General features: G+C 43.9%; 1 protein-coding gene across 1 annotated transcript in view; it reads left to right on the top strand.

Moving 5' to 3' along the window:
• LOC126298453 (organic cation transporter protein) overlaps window positions 1–22,168 on the top strand; it is a 685,520-nt gene that overhangs the window by 614,344 nt on the left and 49,008 nt on the right. The window lies entirely within an intron of this gene.

The raw sequence follows: 22,168 nt of genomic DNA on the forward strand, positions 1-22,168 counted from the left end.
GTACGATTCGAGTGTGGTACAGACCCCACGAAGCCATGGACCCAACTTGTCAACAAGGCACTGTGCAAGCTGGTGGTGGCTCCATAATGGTGTGGGCTGCGTTCACATGGAACGGACTTGATCCTGCGGTCCAACTGAACCAATCATTGACTAGAAATGGTTCTGTTGATCTTCCTGGAGATCATTTGCAGCCATTCATGGGCTTCATGTTCACAAACAGCTACGTAATGTCACCAGGCCAGAATTGTTAGCGATTGGTTTGGAGAACATTCTAGACAATTCGAGAGAATGCTTTGGCCATCCAGATAGCCCGGCCTGAATCCATCGAATATTTATGCGACATAATCGAGAGGCCAGTTCGTGCACGAAATCCTGCGCTGGCAACACTTTCGCCCTTCTGGGCGCCTATAGAGACAGCAAGGCTCAGTATTTCTTCAGGGGACTTCCAACGATTTGCTGAGTCCATGCCACGTCGAGCTGATGCACTACGCCGGCAAAAAGGAGATCAGACACCGTGTTAAGACTTGTCACATCACTGTATATGCACGCTGCCTTGGAGGCGGACGTGCTGAAGTCGACACTGCTGCACTCTGGACGTTGAGTCAGTGGTAGCTTGAACGGACGCCGTCTCGGAGCTGGCGGCCAGCGGCAACGCAGCGTAGGCATCTTAGCGCTATTGCCGGCAGTGTCCTAGTGGCGTGGTGGCGGGTGATAAGGTCCAGGGAGATGAATCCTGGGCTGTGGGCTGCGGAGCTAAGTCATTGTTACAACGTAGCTCAGTCTAGGTGCAGAAATATTGCCCAGCTGTCCAAAACGACAACGGGCTGGTCCTGAGGGCTTAGATACCGCTGTCCAGCACTGAGCGTGCGGAAGAAGCCGCCTTTCTGTGAGCTGCAGAAGCGTCTCGAGCTCAGGTCAGTGACCAAGCTCCACGTGTTGCCCCACGGTAATGAGTGAATCTGCAGAAGCTTCCTGAAAGTTTGTCAGTCGCAATCAAAAGATTATCAGCAACTATTTACAACACAAGACTGAGAAAGTTCACAACAGGATATTAAGCATCGTCCTACTTACAATCAGCGGGGTGGGAGATGACTTAGCGATGCGACATGAACTTTGTTCATCTTAGCTACCAATGTCTAAAGCTGAAGGTATTGTCTTAATAAAAATATAACTTCCTACGTGACTGTTCATATTTTGAGTTTGCTAACATAAAATGCACATCAAAAAGCTCATTGCGCTACTGAGGTGGAACTGCCATCAGCTGCAGGTCCATCGCCAGTCAACACAAGTCGGTTTCAGCCTCGAACAAAGGCCTACGACCCCTACTTACCAGTTGTTAGCCAATTTTGATGACCATCACGTCACTTTCCCCGATATACAGGGTGTCATAAACAGTTTGAATGTTTGTAAGGGTGTTGCAGGGTAGATTGCAATGAGAAATAATTGTTAAGAAAGAATTGGATATGTTGCGCCGTTCCCTAGTTAATAAGCAATGAAGTTAGCCAATAAGGCCGTTGCACATGGAAGTTCAAGTGGCCCGTCAAAGGCAGTGTTGACAAACGTGTCCTTCGTTTGGTTTCCTAAAACCGAACAAGAGAGTGATACAAAAATTGGACATGGGACGGTAGTAAGGATCGTGTACTATCATCTACGCTATGAGAATAACTGACACCAATTGGTTCTGGTGGGCCGCTTGAATTTGTGAACGCAAGGCATGATTGGCTAACTTCAGTGCTAATTGACTCGGAAATGCTGCAATGTGTCGAATTTTTATCTTTTATTTTCTACAATTATTTCTCAGCACAATCCATCCTGCAACACCCTTACAAACTTTTCTAACAGTTTCTGGCCACCCTGTATACAATTTTGACATTACAATGCTACACACTGATAACTAAAGTACCAACTCTCTGTTAAATACAGTTTCAAATAATTTTACGATCGTGCTATCTCTTGAAAAGGTATTTTTACGGGTACACTACCTTTGCTTCTCGCTAGTTGAAGGGCTTGAGACAACTCCAACCACCTGTTGCTAAGCGGTGTCTGCCCCACCAACTTGCCTTACTTTTAATATTTTCCAGTAGTATTCCTGTGTCAAGGACACAGAACCCTCCAAATTCTTCACTGCGGCCCCACCATGGGTGGCTTGCATATTTACCAGGCGCTCAGCAGCCCTCAGTGCAACAATGGTCGGAAGGGTCTGTCGCACCATCCAGTAAATTCTGATGCCCTCACTCAATTAAAATTCAAAATCTACAGGTCCAAAGGTTGGATGAAGGTGCGGTTTGCACCAATCAGTATCAAATTAAACAGAGCACATACTGAGATACGTTCCACTTCTATTTCTACTGACTCGATTACGTAACTTTAACGTAAGGAAATAAGTGTGATTATTGAGATAGCAAATCACTGCCACATCTCCAATAAATTAGTTTTATTCTTTTAAATTCCTCAGAACTGGCAGAGTCTCTATGGCCACTATATGTTCTCTCATGGGTGTGAGCCCCATTTACTCGTGCATGCCCTTGGCATTTCAAACTCTGATGAAAAATAATGTACTTGTCGAACCACAATTTTAAGCTGTTACCCTACAGTGTTAAACAATGGTTGACGACTAACTGTATGTTGTTACCGCTAAGGTCTGGTTCACAAAATATCGTCTAAATAATTAATACAGTTAGGGATGCCCTGAATCAACTCTCCGATATACCTTTGGAATACAGCAGGCAATCTTGCTTCCACGAACAGCAATCAGTGTTACTAGTACATCCCAGATTATGTATTAAAAATGACTTCTTGGCAAAGGGAGGAGTAGAGAGATTGATTTTGGAAAAATACTGCCTAACGGGGCTGTGGTAAAACTGCGATAGGCCTAGCTAGCTAACAGTGGATCAACAACTAGCTTTCGACAAGGGAACTATCCCCGGAAAGGATGGGTATAAAAAACAACGACCCTCCAAGGCGAACAGATCACAAGTTGGTACTATGAACATCGGAACACCGTCAAGGAAGGTAGAGGAAATAGTGGATATGATGGAAAGGAGAAAGCTGGATATGTTAGGCATGGGAGAGACAAAATGGAAAGGAGAAGGCAGTAGGGAACTGAGGAAAGTTTACAAGTTATATTGGAGTGGAAATGAAGAAGGAAGACAGAAGGAAATGCGAGTTGTTGTGAGGGACGGTCTAAAAGGAGAGGAACAGAGAACAGGCGACAGGATAATAAAGATAAGAATAATGGCAAAGGGAAGAAGCTTGGCGGTGGCTCAGGTGTATGCCCCTCAAGTAGGACTTTGAGGAAGAATGATGAAAACTGATGAATAAACAAAGGATAACAGTCATGGGAGACTTGATTGGAGTGAAAGACAACGGTATGGAAATGTATTGGGAGCAGAAGGATGGAGACGTAGAAATGAAGATGAAAAGAGATTGCTGGAATTCTGCAACAGAAGTGGTTTAGTGATAGGGAAGTCCTGGTTTCAGAAGAAAGAGAGCCATGGTGATCTGCACGAGAACCATGAAGGAATGGAAGAAGACAGAGAAGCAGCAAAGGAGAATTGGAATATGGAAACTGAAGGAAAAGGAAGTCAAGAAAGAATATCGGGAGGTTATAAAGGAAAAGTTACCAAATGGGTGAACCAAAAACAGGAGAAGAGGAACGGGGAAAGTTAAAAGTGCTATGGCAGAAGCTGCAGTAACTGCATGCGGACTGAAAGTGTCATCATGGTGGCAGAAAGAGTCAAGGAGGTAGTTGGAAGGAAGAACAAGACCTTGTGATTATAGTTACAAGAAAGGACTGAATTAGCAAGAGAGGCGTATAAGAAAAAGAAGAAAGAGGCAAATAAGACAATAGCTGATTACTGAAGAAAGTGATTGGAAGAATGGACAAAGTTGATGGAGGAGGATAGCAGAAGAAGTAAGGAAGTAGTATATGGAATGGTCAAAAATGAGAGAGAAGGTATGAGAGAGGATGCTAGATAAAAATGGGAGAGAGTTTAATAACAGAGACACTAAAGACAGTGAGGAAGCTTTACTTTGAGCACTAGCTCACCCGAACGGGCTTGGAGATAATGATAATAGACTAAAGGAAGTAGAAGTAAACTCTAGGGGGAAGAGTGGGAGGGGACCAGAAATGGGAAGAAGTAGAAATGTGGCACTTGACAAGATGAAACTAGGAAAGGCACCAGTTATGGACGAAGTAAGTGTCAAAATGGTGAAAGCAAGGGGGTGGGAAATACTGACTGACTGTGCGTGTGATGAGAGTGTTGTGGAATGAGAAGAAGACTCCGAGAGATTGATAGAGGGCGCTAATTGTCTCTATGTGCACGAAAAGGCGTAGGAAGGGTTGTAGGAACTATAGAGGAGTGACAGAGAAAAAACATTGTGCGAAGGTGTATGAAAAGATCCAGGAGATCAAAAGCCGAACAACGGTCGTCAACAAAGTGAGAGAGGAACAGCGTGGCTTCAGACCTGGGAGATCAACTGTTGACCTTACAATTATAGTGAGGCATCTCTGGCAGCACCACTATGAATTTTGGAAAGATCTTCTGGTAGCCTTCCTCGATACAGAAAACGCATTTGATGGTGTCTGTAGAAGAAAGGTCTGGGAAACTGTAGAAAACAAGAGAGTGGAAGAGCCGTATTGAGGAAGTATGGATTGTGTGAAAGTGGGAAATGGAAGGATGGATTAGTTCCAGCACACAAGTGGTGTGAAACAGGGCAGTGCATTGTAACCTCTCCAAAAATGGCTCTGAGCACAATGGGACTTAACATGTGAGGTCATGAGTCCCCGATACTTAGAACTACTTAAACCTAACTAACCTAAGGACATCACACACGTCAATGCCCGAGGCAGGATTCGAACGTGCGACCGTAGCAGCCGCGCGGCGCCGGACTGAAGCCCTGGAGCCGCTCGGCCACAACGGCCGGCGTCACCTCTCCTCTTGAATGTCGTCTTATGGTCCGAAAAAACTGGAAAAGACAAGATGAAATCAGTAGTGTTCGCGGATGACTTGATAATGTGGCGAAACAGGAAGAACGAGATTCAGGAACAGCTGGGTGCTTGGGAAGAAGCTGTGAGACAGTATGAAATGAAATTAAATGTAAACGAATGTGAAATCCTGGTTACAACTAGAAAGAAAGGCAGACCAAACTAGCTGGAATACAGACTGGAGGTGGACAATCGAAGGAGGTGGGAAGTGTCAAACACTTGGAAGGTGTGATAGAGGAAAATGGAAGAAATGAGAAAGAGATCAGTGAGCGTGGTAGACAGGCAGAAGCATTCTTTTGAAGTTTTAAGAGCCTGGTTTGGAATAAAGACGTCCCACAAAAACATAAAGAAGTAATATACAGAAATTACTACATGTCAGTACGGGCCTTTGCATCTGAAACATGGGTAATGAAGTAAAAAGATGTAAGCAGATTACAGGTATGTAATCTGTACGGAAGGCGTAACGAGGAGAGAAAGGATGAGGGATGAAAAGGTATGGAAATAGTAAAAGAGGAATCCTTGCAGAACAGGATGGAAACATCAAGGCTAACAAAGTATGGGCCCTTCAAGAGAATAGAAAACAAGAGGATTGCCTAGAAGATACATGAAATCGAGATATGAAGGAAACGAGCAAGATGAAGACCAAGGGATGGATGGTTGGAAGGTGCGGATGAGTGTGTTGAAAAAAGAGGCGAGGACTGGACCAGAGTAAACACAGAAAGATGGTGGGGAAACAGGACTAGATGACAAAGCAGACGTTCCAAACACACACAGTCTGGGGCTGCAAACTGTCAAGATGATGACGATAATGATGATGTTGATGATGATGATGATTATTGGCCCCCAACTAGTTTACCACCATCGCCTCTGATCTAGCTGTCAGATAAAGATTAGTATTAGACTGTGTATTTGCCGTCAGTTTAAAATCACCACATATACAAATTAATTCGACAGACTTTTTAATTGTAACCAGCAGTGTTGCCAACTTCCGACCATGGTTAGGCGTTATAACCATAAATTACTGCAGTTTCTGTAGCTCTGTTTGAGTGACGTCATGCCTAATGAATAAAATTATGACGGTTTTGATCTTTTGTACATCTCAAAGTGGATTCAAACCATTGCTTAAGACTAACACAAAGTTTTCCAAATCACTAAAAGGAATTATCGTAGATGAGAATGCTACTTGGTTATTGATTTGGAACCCAAATGAAATGAAAATTTTCAGTGTGAATATGTTACTTACCGCTGGCAAACTATTATCAGTGTCAGCATGCAAGCTACTTGCGTTTAAATTACTGGCTCTTTAATTTGTACTCATAATGGTATCTGCAGGCCACTGATGGATACCGCTAGTCTCTCTGCATTCTGGATCCAAGTGGTACCATTTTGCTTGAATGAGTGTCAATTAATTAGCGACACCACTATCCCTGTGTCCACCTGAGTTTGCTGATTGTTGATGATGAAATGGATCATCAGCTTGGAGTTCCATATGCTGGTACTATCAGTGTGGTGGCGTGGAGCAGTGCAGTGTGCTGTGTAGCTATTGATGGTCGCTGCCCAAGTGGCCTGATGTGTGGTATACATCACACTTCACGCTGTAATACGGACACTGAATTGTGTAACACCTGGAGCAAGAGTTACTTAACTTAATATGTATGGACCCATGAAGTCATTGAAGTGGAGAACCGACCATGAACTCGGACGTGCTGGTGACGGACAGTGAAGTTTACTCTCTTGTACTGGAGCATCTGCCAACGCAGTGGTACATAAATTATTGGTTTCTTAATGGCTTACAGGCTTGAGCTATGTCTAAGACCTCATCAGATAATGGGTCTGAAGATGCTAACGCCTTCGTTTCAGCTTTCTCCAGTGTCAATCTGACAATAACACGAATTAGAGATCGTGTATATGAAGGATGAAGCCAGCTACTTTGTACATTGGTAGACTTCGAACTCGGCTATAGTGTGAGTTTGTTGGCTATAACTTTTTGTTACTAAATCACAGAGAACAGAAAACTCTAGCCAACTGTTATCTGCTAGAAGATGTAAATTTTGGAGCTGTCCACATAAATAACTCCCGATCTGAAAGACAGTTGTTGGCTATTACTTTTTGTCGGTAAATCATAGACAACAGATAATTCAAGCATACCTGTAGCTGATAGAGCCTGTAAATTTTGTAGCTGTCTCATAAAAATGACTACTGGAAAGTAACAGACACACTGATGAACCGGGTGAGAAATGGCACCTGCACTGCAATACAGTAAGAAATGTCATAATTAAACATCCCAGGTTTCTTCGGTTTCGTTGAAGGCAGCAAAAGGCAGTAACTGTAACATGTTGCTGCCGCTCTGTGTCGTTCTTGTTGTAGTTGTTCCAACAGTGGTTACTGCTGCTGTTGTGGTTGTTGTTGATGATGATGACGATAATGATGCTACTCTTAGAATGAACCATTCCTACTGCTGCTGATATTGTTCCAACAACTGTTTCAACAGTGCGAGAAAGACAGGGAAAGAGACCTGAAGAAAATCGTGATGTTTCAGCACAACAGTTTTGGCTACAAAGGCAACAGAAAAACAGAAATCAGCAGGACAAACTGTTCTAATATAAACTGTATTAAACAGATATTGCACGTTGTAACTTCCACACATTCCAGTACCTAAAGAAAGTTTGGCTAGAAAGCATTTCAAGGCCAATAAAGATACTAACAGTTATTGAAGGGGATTTTGAAGATCTTCAAGAATCATGCTTCTGGTATAGAATACACTCACTAGAGAATGTTGAACAAAGTGGACTAACCTAATGGAGCACTAAATAAAAATTCGTTTATTGCCTAAAAAAATGTCTTTCATCAAGAGGCTAATAAATATTCACATTTCACTCATAAGGGTGAATAAAAATTGATGGAGAATACTTTGAGAATACTTGAAAGTAAATATTTGACACATTAGAAATTTGCATTACAATTTCAGATCGACGCTTGTGTGAGCTACATTTACTTCATTTCTTTCATATGAAGACTGATTTCTTGATTTACTTCTTTCATGTCAGAAAATATGCGCATACTGTTATAATTAAATACTCAAGCGTGCCAAAACAGAGGACTTTTACTTGACAGAAATACTTCAAAGTAGAGCTGATGTTTTACTGTTAAATATAGAAAAGGTGGTCAGAAACAGGCCGAAAATCTTGTAAGAGTGTTGCAGGGTAAGTTCTGCTGAGAAATAATTGTTAAGTAAAAAATTTGATACGTTGCACCGTTTCCGAGTTAATTCGCGTTGAAGATAGTCAACTGAGCCGTTGCGCGCGCAAAATCAAGCGGCCCGCCAGATTCAATTCGCGTCAGTTTTTCTTTAGTATAGATGATGGCGCACGAGACTGCTCAGCCTTTGACTCGGGTTAAGTCCTTACTAGAGTTCCATGTCCAATTCTTGTATCGCTATCTTGTTCGGTATTAGTGAACCAAACGAGGGACTCGTTTGGCGACATCCTCTCTGACGGGCCATTTGAATTTGCACCCGCAACGATTTTATTGGCTAACTTCAACGCTAATTAACTCGGAAACTGCGCAACGTATCAATTTTTTTCTTAAATTGTTTCTCAGCACAACCTAAGCTGCAACACCCTTACAAGCTTTCCAAGCTGTTTCTGATCACCCTGTGTATGTGATATCATCTGTTCTGTATGCACATGATTTCCAAACTGCAGTTACTGGCTTAAGGCGACAAGGACACCTTAAAATGGATGCCAGTAGCTTGCTGGATGTCAGTGATGATGTGCTTCTATCATTTCTGAATCTTAGTGCAGGTCCAAAATATCGCCACCTTACCGTCTTTTTGCTCTGCACTATTTATAGGTGTTTCCAAATCAGATAGTTTTCAGAAGAGCATTATTCCTTAGGCACTTCCCGCATAAAATTATGAATGATGAATAGAGCGTAAAAGATGTGAAAAGTGGCAGTGGCCAATAATATTGCAGCCTTAAATGTGTCACTTGCCTTGCATTTAGCCATAATATGTTATGAGCTAAGAGGAGACTATCAACACTGAGGGACGCTGCAAACACGGTCTCAGATTGTGGAGCAGCTGTGAACCTCTTGCAAGGACAAATAGACAATAAAGCTAATAGTAAGTCCAATAATAGCATCGGGTTCAGACTATTCACACCTGTCTCGTGCCCAAGATCATCTTTCTACTGTAGATTGTACTTTGTCATCAGAGGAACATGACACATCCCTTCCTCTTAGAACTACAAGCATATGGTTTCAGGTCTTTCACAAATGATATAGTAATTCAGATTCCAATGCAGAATATTAGACGTTCAGCAGAAATATTTTTCTTTTCTTTCCTCTCACCGTATTGATTACTAGATAACATCAAAGGGAGAGAATGACAGGCCTATTATTTAATTGTAACAAATGTATATTTTCATTACAGTCCTAAGATATTGGTTCAACATTACCCACCCTCATTTTTACTTTTACTTACATTTTTCACCTTCCGCCACGGATGTATGGCGAGAATACAGCCAACCTCACAGCGTTTTGTAATAATAGAGTTGAAAAGATGCTACAACACTAGTGGAAAATGAAACACAAGGCTCTGGAAGTAATAGCTCCACATCAATGAAGTTTTTATCACAGAGAAGTATCTTGTACACGATATATGCCCAAAATCACAGGGCTGTATAACTTCGAACTGATTGTCTCAGATAAGACTTTCAGTATTTTGTATAGCTTCTTCCAGTCACAATTTCATCCAAAAATACTGCATACAGATGGTCGCAGAGCTGTTGAAAGCCACTTGGAAATTAGTGTTCCATGCCACTTCCACCTGCTTTCACAGCTTATCAAGGGATGTGAGAGTAATGGACACTGAGCCAGACACGTTCCTATTCAATTTTACACAAGCTCGGTGGTGGACCAGTTTGTTTACTGAACAGGCCACTGTAGCTGCCGGATATCTCGGCGATTGAGTGATGTGTATAGCGTATGCACAGATTCTGTCCTGTTGGAAAAGCATATTTCCTTGATTTTGAAGGAACAGTAACAAAATGTGATGGATGAAATTCTAGCTATATTTTGCACTGTTCATTCTAACTCCAGCAGATGCAATTGTAAGCCCCGGCACTCCACATTACAGTGTTCTGACTTGGTCCTGTATGTTGTTGCCTTATACACTCCACTTCCTGTCGTTCACCTGGACAATACCAGGGCTACGAATAATTTTTAATAGATACTAGGGCAAAACATAAACCTGTATCACTCGTGTCTTCATTTGTGCTCCACTTGTTCTGCTTTATACATCTCTAATGCTCAAGCATGAACAATGGGTTCAGTTCTTCAGTTCTGGAAGGGTTGTTACGTTCTCTCTCACTTCCCATTCCTCACAGATCTATCTTGCCATCACCTCCAGTTTTAGCTTGCCACAGATTCCTACAATTATAGTAATATATGAAATGTTTTATATAACAGCAGTAATATCAATTTGTTTGCATCACCTTAAAGTAACTTGTATTGTAGCAGTTGACTCATACATAGCAATTTAACAAGATTTGAAAATATATTCACACAGTATACAATGTGCTACCTGTAAGTTCCCAAAATTTACGTGTAGCTGGTGAAGTCTAGCTAACACGACGGAACGCCGCCGGGTGGTATCTGATACATTACTTGTGCTAGGTAGTCGCGTTTAGTTTTTATGCGCATTTCCGCATTCTCGTGTGTTGTGTGTCTTCCAAAAATGGGAGGGGGAGGCCTGGAAACAAAACACTGTATAAACTTTTTGTTTCATACTCAAAACAGAAGCTACATAAACATATGACATGTTGAATGAAGCATCTGGGGAAGATGCCGTAGGTCACAGTCCAGTTTACGACTGTTTTAAAAGTTTCCGAGATGGCAGGACATCGTTTGACCATGAATCCCATTCAGGACGACCTGCTGTTCGGAATAAGGTGCTAAAAGATTGTAGGTAGACCATCCAGGACGTAATGCAATGCCTTGGGGCTGTCTTACGAGACGTGTCAGAGGATTTTGTCCGCACGAACGAATGGTTCCTCATTCCTGACAGTCTGAGGTCACACACTGTGTTGATCATCCGGGCGTTTCTGGCGAGAAAGAACATTCCTGTTGTTCCTCATCTGCGATATTCACCCAAACTGCCATCGAGTGACTTTTTTTTTATTCCCTGGAATGAAATTCAGGTTAAAAAGCCGAAGATTTCAGACAGTTGAGGAGATTCAAACAGAATCGCAAGTGGTACTAAACAGGCTCACGAAAAATTCATTCCACGGAACTTTCATTTCATGAAAACAACGCTAGGAGCTGTGTGTACCACCAAGGAGACTACTTTGAAGGTGATGGTAATAAATAATATCCAGGTAAAGTGTAATTTTATTTGTTGGTGTATTCCGGGAACGTTTGGGTAGCACCTCTAAGATCGATGCTTGAATTCACTGTCATCAGTATTTCACTTAGCAACTACGTCAGCATCTCATGGTGAGAGGTGGTGGGTTATTTCTGGCTCTTCCTGTTCCATTCGCAAACGATGAGTGGGAAAAATGACTGTTGATAAATCAACATATCAGCTCTAATTTCTCTGATTTTATTGTCGTGGTCGTTTCACAAGAAGTATTTGGTAGGAAGAGAGATGACACCCAAGACTTCCTGGAACGTACTCTCTCAAAATTTTAGATGGACCTCTCTTCGCGATAGACAACCCCTCTCTTGTAGCAACCGTCACTGGTGTTCGTTGAACATCTCCATAACGGTCTCACACTTCTAAATGATCCCTTGATGAAATGTGCCCTATTCATTTGGTCTTCTCTATCTCTTCTATTAATCCTACTGGGCTAGGGTCCCATACTCAGGAGCAGTACTCAAGAATCGGCCAAATAAGTGTATTGTAAGCTCCTTCTTTCGTGGAATAATTACATTTCCTTAAGATCCTTCCAAGGAATCTTAACCTGGCATCTGCTTCCCCTACAATTAGTGCTATGTGGTCATCACACTTAGGTCGCTTTGGACAGTTACTCCTAGTTATTTTACTGTTTTTAATGATTGTATTGACTTTTCATCAACAGTGTTATCGAACAGTAATAGAGCTCTTCGCCTATTTATGCACCATACATTACATTCATTTACATTCAGGATCAACCACCAATCTCTGGGCCAATCATCGTTCCTCTGCAGGTCTTCCTGAATTTCGCTACACTCTTCTGGTGTTGCAACATTCCTGTAGACAACCGCATCGTCTCCAAACAGCGTCAATGAGCTTCCGACGTTATCCACTAGATCAGTTATACACCGGTATATTGCGAAAAGTGACGGTACTATCACATTTCCTTGGGATACCTTTACATTCAACGTTTTCGTCCTGTGAAGAACAGTTTGTTGCTTTCTGTCTCCTGGGAAACCCGGAATCCTGTAACAATGCGATCCAGTGCTCACTGCACTCACATTTTGCTCAGTAAACGACAGTCCCGAATTGTACAGTACGCCATCCAGATGTCAAGGCACAGCCCATCACCGAGCGACGTGGCGCAGTGGCTAGAATACTGGACTCGCTTTCGGGAGGACGACGGTTCAATCCCGCGTCCGGCCATCCTGATTTAGGTTTTCCGTGATTTCCCTAAATCGCTCCAGGCAAATGCCGGGATGGTTCCCTTGAAAGGGCACGGCCGACTTCCTTCCCCATCCTTCCCTAATCTGATGAGATCGATGACCTCGCTGTCTGGTCTCCTTCCCCAAACAAGCCAACCCAACAGCCCATCAACATGGACACCTTCGCTTACAGCACACTTTATTTCATGGATGAACACCACTGCGTTACATTTCCCCATTGGGTATATGTACCAAGAACGTAGAAGAGACGATATTGAGTAATAACACTTTATTATAACAGAGTACAATACAGCACATCTGCATTATATGAGATTCAAGACTGAACTGTCTTTCCCGAGCTCCACACAGATATTCAACACAACAGTGGAGACTCTCTGATCAACGGTGTCTCTAACGCTGATGTTACCACAGGGCTCCCCCCCCCCCTCCCCCTCCCCTTTCAATAGTGCAGAGCACTGTGGGTAGTGACCGAGCAATGTGGTACAGTGGTTAGCACACTGGATTCGCATTCGGGAGGGCGACGGTTCAATCTCGCGTCCGGCCATCCTGATTTAGGTTTTCCGAGATTTCCTTAAATCGCACCAGGCAAATGCCGGGATGGTTCCTCTGAAAGGGTACGGGCGACTTCCTTCCCCGTTCTTCCGTAATCCGATGAGACCGATGACCTCGGTGTTTGGTCTCTTCCCCCCAAACAACCCAACTCAACTGTGGGTGGTGATGCTTGGTAAGTGTTGTTAGTTGTAGAGAGCGTGTGCAGATACACATGACCAGTTGTGGCGTAGTCGACTGCGATACAGGGCACGACTGGACTGTTTCTTGACGTCTGGTACTCAGCGGCGGTGGTGTAGATATGATACGGCGCCAGGTGAGCGGTAGACGGCTGGGGACGTCTGAAGCGGGACACGCTCAGCGCGGGCGGTGACTTTGGAGGCGGAGGCCTATAGTCCGAATACACATCAGCACGGTTGTCAGGCAGCTGGTGCGCTCTTCAAATGTCTTTGAAAAAACGACAATCTCACCTACACTATGTGATCAAAAGTATCTGGACACTCCCAAAAACAGGTACTCCATATCAGCGACCTCAGCCGTCATTCGACATCATGAGAGAGCAGAATTTGGCACTCTGCGAAACTCAAGGACTTCGAACTTGGTGAGGTGATTGGGTGTCACTTGTGTGACACGTCTGTACGCGAGATTTCCACACTCCTAAACGTCTCCAGGTCCACTGTTTCCGATGTGATAGTGAAGTGGAAACGTGAAGGGATACGTACAGCACAAAAGCTTACAGGTCGACCTCGTCTGTTGACTGACAGAGACCGCCGACAGTTGACGAGGGTCGTAATGTGTAATAGGCAGACAATCACACAGGAATTCCAAACTGTATCAGCATCCACTGCAAGTACTATGACAGTTAGGCGGGAGGTGAGAAAACTTGGATTTCATGATCGAGTGGCTGCCCATATGCCACACGTCACGCCGGTAAATGCCAAACGACGCATCGCTTAGTGTATGGAGCGTAAACATTGCACGATTGAACAGTAAAATTCGGAGACGGTGGTGTTATGGTATGATCGTGTTTTTCATGGAGGGAGATAACATCCCTTGTTGTTTTGCGTGGCACTGCTACAGCACAGGTCAACATTAATGTTTAAAGCACCTTCTTGCTTCCCACTGTTGAAGAACAATTCGGGGATGACAACTGCATCTTTCAACACGATCGAGTACCTGCTCATTATGCACGGCCTGTGGCAGAGTAGTTACATGACGGTAACTTCCCTGTAATGGACTGGCCTGCACAGAGTCCTGACCTGAATCCTATAAAACATGTCTGGGGTGTTTTGGAATGCCAGACCTCACCGACCGACATCGATACCTCTCTTCAGTGCAGCAAACCGTGAAGAATGGACTGCCATTCCCCAAGAAACCTTCCAGCACCTGATTGAAGGTATGCCTGCGAGAGTGGAAGCTGTTATAAAGGCTAAGGATGGGCCAAGACCATATCGAATTCCAGCATTTCCGATGGAGGACACTACGAACTTGAAAGTCATTTTCTTCCAGGTGTCCATATACTTTTGATCACATCGTGTATATAGCAAAGACATATCGTTCATTTAAGGTGTCAAAGCAAGTTGTCTATTACTCGTTTAAAAGTGTCTGGAGCTTCAACCAGTCCAAAAAGCATAGCATGAAACTCATAGAAACCATCAGGAGTTATGAAAACAGTCCTTCGTCGGTCAGTAGCATCAGCGTCGTTTTTCCATTAGTCTTGCTGCATGATCATAATCGAGAAATACTTTTATCCTTTCAAGCTTCCTAGGGTGTCATAAATGTGATACAATGATGAATAGACATCTTTCTTTATGATTTTGTTCGTACATAAGTATTGGGCGCAGAAACACCTTGTGCCATCCTTCTTCTTCATAAGGACCACAGGAGAGTACCAAGGGCTCTCTGAAGGTTCATTGATGATAGCGTGCAATATCTTCTCGACTTCCTCCTGGATTCTACTTCACTCAGTCGGTGACACTCTATATGAGCGCTGGCTAATTGTTGAATGATCCCCAGTGTTGATAATTTTTGTCATAGACTGCTTGGTTTGCCATTTCTCCACTCTGAATTTGAAAGCATCCAAAAGCTGATGCAGAATGGCTATCACTCACCAACATCGTTCCTTGGTTAGGCCAGACCCTATGGGATGTTCCATAGCAGTTTCCTCCATGGTGTGTGGTAACAACTGACGAGGAATCTATGCCAGTGCAATGATAGTGAGTAAACCGTCTGCTGGCAGCAAGAGGATTAGGCCACGTAGTCACTGTGTGATAATAATCGTTAGACATGAATGAGGAGACAAGTGACCGGAGCAATTGGTGTGTCGGGAGCATCATGCTAGATATCTATTATTAGATTGTATTCAGCTAGTGTGATGCTGATGTGTTCAGAGTTGAAGTCATGGACGTTAAGGATGATTCATGACGGGTCGCCAGACTGCGTAATAGCCAACGTTACTTTGACAGGGGTCTGGTCATCGCAGTCAGTATGTGGGCTGGTCAGAATCATAGGACATGAGGCCACAGGGGCCCAGAGGACCCATACCAGTTTGAGTCTTTGTAGAGAGAATGCCATTGTTTTCCCACAGAGTAAAATATCAATGGTATGCAGGCTGCCAGTCGCATCCTGCAACTGCGTAGTATGAAGGTTTCCAGAGTGGTGTGTGTCATAGATGGTGGTACCTGCAAATTTTGAATATGGCACCTCGCCCATTGCACTAATGCCAGCAGACATTTGCCATAGAAGACATCCAGTAGGGAAGCCTGTAGGTCCTTCTTAAATGCTGAACAAACAACCAACACCCTCAGCAAGGGCTCTGTCCACCATCCATCGTGGCACATGATTGGAGTTATCAGGGTGCAGTGTCAATGTTCCATGAGGCCATTACTCTGTGGGTATTACGTAGTCGTATGATTACAAGTAATGCCGCAGAGGTGGTAGTGTATGTCAAGCATAGAAGATTCGAAATGTCTCCCTTGATCTGGAATAATAGTTTCAGGACAGCTGCATTGAGGTGTCCATATCTAATGAAAGCTCAAGTAGTAGATTCTACTGTGACATCTTTGATCGACACTGCTTCAACCCAGTGTGAGACTCGATCGGTTATAGGTGTTTGTAGCCTCCTGATTCTAGGACGGTGCTAACGATGTCCATGTGCATGTGAGCAAACTGTATATCAAAGCTGCCAAGTGAAAGCTCCACATGGCTACTGACTTGGACATTTTGGCACGCAAAACGGTTCTGCGTCCTGTTGCCTCGACATCATTTGCCATTTGGCTACACAAATCATTCCGTTACGAGCCAGACTGTTACTTGGACACCTGGGTAGGCCAGCTTGTGGAGCTAATTGAAGATTGGGTAACACATGGATGAGGCTGTTCCGTAAACCATTGCAGACCATATGGTCGTCAGTACTGGGAACTATTCATCGTTTGATGTATAAATTAGAGACAGCTCTGTTGAGTAAGTCCATGATGGACAGATTGCACTCTTATTCATGTGTTTCATCTGCTAACAAGGCGTAGGTCAGGGTGGAGTGAAATAGTATTGATACACAAGAGATAGTTGATGAGCATAATGTTGGTACTATGTAAGTGACAGATGTCCATCATGTGGTGCACGATGAGATCAAGGTGGCAAAAATGCGGGAATAACATCCTTTGATGGTTGACATATTGCATGAGCAAGTGGTTTGTCATCTGTATTGATCACAACATACCTGTCTTCAATATCCTCCTTGAAATGTCGAACTATTTCATACACAGCCAGTAACTCAGATTGAACATGGACCCTTTGATTTTGAGGCCATGAGTTTATTAGAGAAGAAGCGGAGAGACTGTATTTCGCCTGCAGCAGCTTGTTGTAGGACAACCCCAATGGCCAGTGTGCTAGTGTCCATAGTGGCTGTGAGTTGTGCGTCTGGTATGCAATGTGCTAGGGTGGCCGCTTTCATGATGCTGACTTTGACAGCTTGCATGGTAGGAGTCCACTCAAGTTTTCTCTTGCCTTATACATTCCAACTGGTAAGAGCATCTGTGTGCAGGCCTGAATCTCCACTGCATGCGACAGGTGACATTGGTAAAAGTAAGGATGGCTAGAAAGCGCCAGAAGTCATTTTAAGGTTGTGGGCGTGGTAACTGTAGAACGAGTTTCTTCTGTTTAGCTGTGGGTTTCATGCCTTTGGCATTGACGGTATGTCCAATGAAAGTTACTTCGCTTCTACACAACTGAGATTATTCTTCTTTAATGATGACCCTCACATCTTGGAGGGTGGTGAGAACGTGTTTGAGATTTTTTATTTTCCTGGTTGTTGGCAGGAAAGATTAAGATACTCTGAGCAACAGCTCAATTTTAAGAGAACTCCGTCGATAAAACGTTGTTAGGTTTGGGTCGCGTTTTTCAATCTGTAGAGCATGAAAAGAAATTTGAAGAGGCTGAAAGGTGTCATGATAAACGTCTTAGTGACGTCACCTGGGTGCATTGGTGATTGAAGTTAAGCCTTTTTGCAGTCGATAACATTAAAACCAGTCGCACCCACAAGGTAACGTGTAAAGTCTTGAATGAATGTAAGGTGTGGGTAACTGTCATGTATTTCAACAGTTGAGAACTCTCTAATCACCACAAAGTCTAATAGAGCCATCCTTTTTTGTGACCAGTTTTATGGGTGAGGTCCAGGAGCTGTCCGAAAAGAGAACTATACCCAATTGTCACAATTCATCGATTGATGTTTTTGCTGCCAGTAGAAGACCCAAGGACAGCAGGTATGCCTTGTGCCAAATTGGAGGACCAGGTCGTGAGAATGCTGTGTGTTGTGCTATTCCAAATGGTACACTGACGGATCTTCACTCATGATTTGGACGATGTGAGAGACATTAGTGAGACACTGAGAACCGAGGTAGACGACGCTATACTAACCTATGAGTGGTACAGTTTGGTCAAGTGCGCCGGTGGCGTATCTGCTTGACGTGGAGGCGATGAGGTGTGTTCTGCATACGCAGGGCTGGCAGAGAGCCTTTGGTACAGCTTATGTGCATGTGCAAGTTATGCAGATATGTTGTGTGCAAGTTATACAGATATGTTGTGAAGGTGTTGGAGTAGAATATCATTTTCAGCACAGAGCATCTCTAATTCTTTGCGTGTTATCAGGCAATGCTGATGTGTCTTCGTGATAGCATTCATGGTCATTGAGCATTGTTTCATGATCACAGATTGTGCATCATCTTTGTGGCTAGGAAGACTGGAAGAACACGTGTTTTGCACCCTGCATTGTCTTTAGTGGTATGAGGGCACAATTCCTCGGCGGTAACACTGAACTGGCCCTTCCTGGAATAATTTTTCACTGATAACACTGAGCTGCCCTTCCTGGGTTGGTTCATCTGTCCCTATGCGCGTGTCTAAGAACATGTTCCCCCTGCTCGTGGCAATGGTGATCCAGAGATCTCCTTGACCATCACCAGTGATTATGATGGTCGCTGTCATGTAGACTTCTTTTGTGAGCCTGAGTATCTCTTTGCAATCGACAAAAGCTTCATAATTTAACTGTGCATCTCGATTGACGACTGGAGCTCGTCTCGTTGATGACAGTGGAATAACAATTTCTTCAGTCACAAACAACCGCCCAGAGCAATATTTGTTTTCTGTACCAGTTGGAATAGCTTTGCCAGTCTGGAGCTCTGATCTTCCATTGACTATGAGAAAAAATGGCTCAAATGGCTCTGAGCACTATGGGACTTAACTTCTGTGGTCATCAGTCCACTAGAACTTAGAACTACTTAAACCTAACTAACCTAAAGATATCACACACATCCATGCCCGAGGGAGGATTCGAACCTGCGACCGTAGCGGTCACGCGGTTCCAGACTGAAGCGCCTAGAACCGCACGGCCACACCGGCCGGCGCCTATGAGAGCTTGTGACGCTGGCAACAAGCAAAATCTGAGAATAACCCTGTGGTTACATTCTGATAAAATAACAAATTCGAGTGGCTGTGTTTCGCCATTGGTAGTTATTCTTGCAATATAAGCCCCTGTTTGCTGGATGTATGTATAGTTTGTATCTTTCATCGCAAGCTATTTCATATCACATAACATAGTATTCTTTAGTTGACAATAATAAGCGTCCGGCATTACAAAAAGGGATGTCCCTCAGTGAGCTAGTGACCGGAGAGATTGGCCATCGATGATGATGTCAGTGAGATTTTCTGATACCTTGGTGACTGTCATCTATGCAGGAGTTTCATCTACGAAGACCTCACGTCCATAGATGGTCGCCTTGCATAATTTTCCTGAAGTCAACAGCTAGGCGAGGAGCTAGTACCTCTGTATCGCGACAGCGAACGGCTATGGCGTGTTGGAGAGCGACCTCGTCCACTGTATAGCGATGGGCTTCGTCCCATAGGTCCACTAAAATCGTCTGCAGAGGAGTGGCGTGAACAGAACTGTTATGATAGTTCATCTACATCTACATTTATACTCCGCAAGCCACCTAACGGTGTGTAGCGGAGGGCACTTTACGTGCCACTGTCATTACATCCCTTTCCTGTTCCAGTCACGTATGGTTCGCGGGAAGAACGACTGCCGGAAAGCCTCCATGTGCGTTCGAATCTCTCTAATTTTACATTCGTGATCTGCTCGGGAGGTATAAGTAAGGGGAAGCAATATATTCGATACCTCATCCAGAAACGCACCCTCTCGAAACCTGGAAAGCAAGCTACACCGCGATGCAGAGCGCCTCTCTTCCAGAGTCTGTCACTTCAGTTTGCTAAACATCTCCGTAGCGCTATCACGCTTACCAAATATCCCTGTAACGAAACGCGCCGCTCTTCTTTGGATCTTCTCTATCTCCTCTGTCAACCTGACCTGATGGTCAATACTCAAGTATAGATCGAACGAGTGTTTTGTAAGCCACCTCCTTTGTTGATGGACTACATTTTCTAAGGACTCTCCCAATGAATCTCAACCTGGCACCCGCCTTAGCAACAATTAATTTTATATGATCATTCCACTTCAAATCGTTCCGCACGCATACTCCCAGATATTTTACAGAAACAACTGCTACCAGCGTTTGTTCCGCTATCATATAACCATACATTAAGAGATCCTTCTTTAAATGTATTCGCAATACATTACATTTGTCTATGTTAAGGGTCAGTTGCCACTCCCTGCATCAAGTGCCTATTCGCTGCAGATCTTCCTGCGTTTCGCTGCAATTTTCTAATCCTGAAACTTCTCTGTATACTACAGCATCATCCGCGAAAAGCCGAATGGAACTTCCGAGACTATCTACTAGGTCTGGCTGCGTAGTAGTCTTCAAAAACTCGACTTCTTTCTCCGCAGTACATTCAATGTGTCCAGGTCGTCCAATGTGGAAACACGCTAGGATGTTGTTCTCTGTCATCCAAATGTCTGTTCTTTTGTGGAGCGTTCTGTTTGGCATAGGAGTTGATTTTACCTGCGTTGTTGGAGTGCTGGTTGTCGTTTGATGCCTGCAACGTAAGTGCAATTACGCTGAATCCATTCTTCTTTACGCGTTCTGGTGAAAAAAATGGCTCTGTGCACTATGGGAGTTAACATTTGTGGTCATCAGTCCCCTAACTGACCTAAGGACATCACACACATCCATGCCAAGGCAGGATTCGAACATGCGAAAGTAGCGCTCACGCGGTTCCAGACTGAAGCGCCTAGAACCGCACGGCCACTCCGGCCGGCGCGTTCTGGTGACAAGGTCGCCCATGTCCAGGGTCAAGAGGCAGTCGCTTCCTCCACCCTCCAGTTCCTAGGCAAAAAACATAGTGTAGTAAGGTGTTTTTCTCTCAATAAAATGATTTAAAAGTCGGTTTTACGTAGGTTTTTAACAGGAGCAGAACTGGAACTTTTCTATAGCTAGTAACAAGTTGCCATTCGTCTTTCTAATATTAAAAATACTCCGCAACCCCAGATCCAGATCCCTACAAACTATCGCATGGGTACCCATTGCTGATGACGGAGATTAACACTAATGGCGGATATATCTCTTCTTCTACATTCTTTATTACCTCCTGCTTTATGAGGTCGACATTCACGGCTCTTATACCTTGTGTGATCGTCTGACATTCCGGACTGCCATACGCTGCTGTAACTCTTGTCTTATTCACTTGTGAAAGGGGCGAGCCCATGGTGGTCTTCCACTACTGTCATAGGGGCCACATTGGGCAAACGGTCATATCCATTTCGTCCACCTCTTTTCTGTTACATTTCCTCAATTCGCTGGCACCACATGATGAATTCCTCTGTTCTTGTGACATCCTTTACCGAAGAGCTCGGTACATCTCTTCTACAACTCATTTCATCAAATTTAATCTAATCTAATCTAAGTGTGAGAGCCGGCCGAAGTGGCCGAGCGGTTCTAGGCGCTTCAGTGTGGAACCGCGAGACCGATACGGTCGCAGGTTCGAATCCTGCCTCGGGCATGGATGTGTGTGATGGCCTTAGGTTAGTTAGGTTCTAGGGGACTGAAGATCTCAGATGTTAAGTCTCATAGTTCTCAGAGCCATTTGAGCCATTTTTTTAAGTGTGAGATGTTGTCTGTTTCTGTCATGTCAAATGGTTCCAATGGCTGTGAGCACTATAAGACTTAACTTCTAAGGTCATCAGTCCCCTAGAACTTAGAACTACTTAAACCTAACTAACCTAATGACATCACACACATCCATGCCCTAGCAAGGATTCGAACCTGCGACCGCAGCGGTCACGCAGTTCCAGACTGTGGCGTAAGGCTGAAACATTCTGTGTGTACCACTGTATCGCTTCCCCATGATGTTGGTCCTTATTCTTCGGTTTTTCCTCCTTTAAGCGTACTTGCTGCTTATATTTCGTTTTCTGTCCGTCTAGGCGACGGCTCTTCCATTGTCTAATTGAAGCCATAGTGATATAGGTGTTATGGAGCACCCAACGTCTCCACCAACCAGTGGCACGTCTAAACCACAATCAAGGCTAAATCTGGAGGCAAAGTAGTCAAAGAAATTAAACACTTAGCA

This window comes from Schistocerca gregaria, chromosome X (genome assembly GCF_023897955.1).
Source record: "Schistocerca gregaria isolate iqSchGreg1 chromosome X, iqSchGreg1.2, whole genome shotgun sequence".
Classification (NCBI taxonomy): Eukaryota; Metazoa; Arthropoda; class Insecta; order Orthoptera; family Acrididae; genus Schistocerca; species Schistocerca gregaria.